This window comes from Carlito syrichta, unplaced genomic scaffold (assembly GCF_000164805.1).
Source record: "Carlito syrichta isolate Samal-C Ts95f unplaced genomic scaffold, Tarsius_syrichta-2.0.1 Scaffold306565, whole genome shotgun sequence".
In the NCBI taxonomy this organism is placed as follows: Eukaryota; Metazoa; Chordata; class Mammalia; order Primates; family Tarsiidae; genus Carlito; species Carlito syrichta.
Genome location: NW_007250661.1, coordinates 490,748 through 491,260, shown reverse-complemented (window position 1 = coordinate 491,260; position 513 = coordinate 490,748).

Sequence of the window (513 nt, the reverse complement as noted above, 5' to 3'; positions counted from 1 at the left end):
TTTTGTTTTGTTTTTCTTATGAAAACGACAACCTCAGAAATGCTTAGAAACAGGTCTACAACAGTAAATCAGAAACAGCTGATTCGTCTTCAGGTTCAATCATGCTCTAGTGACTCCTCATCTTCTTCGCCCACCCAGTCTTCACCCTGTGTTTGCAACCCACCTGCTCACCAGAACCTTCGGCATCCCTGCGGTGGCTTTCCATCCAAGCCCGTTGGCTAGAGAGGTTCCTCTATTGCTTTGCCTCTTTATTCTGAAAATGAAACTTGGGAGAATAAACGTAGGGGATCAGGGTGTGTCTCCACTGGCACATGCAACTGCTTTTAAGAGGAATTCAGATGTTAGCCGGGCTCGGTGGCTCAGCCTGTAATCCGCGCCTTTGGGAGGCTGAGGTGAGTGGATGGCCTGAGCCCGCGGGTTCGAGACCCGCCTGGGCAGCAAGACCTCATCTCTACAATAAATCAAAAAATCAGCCGGGCATGGTAGCGCATGCCTGTAATTCCGGCTACTCGG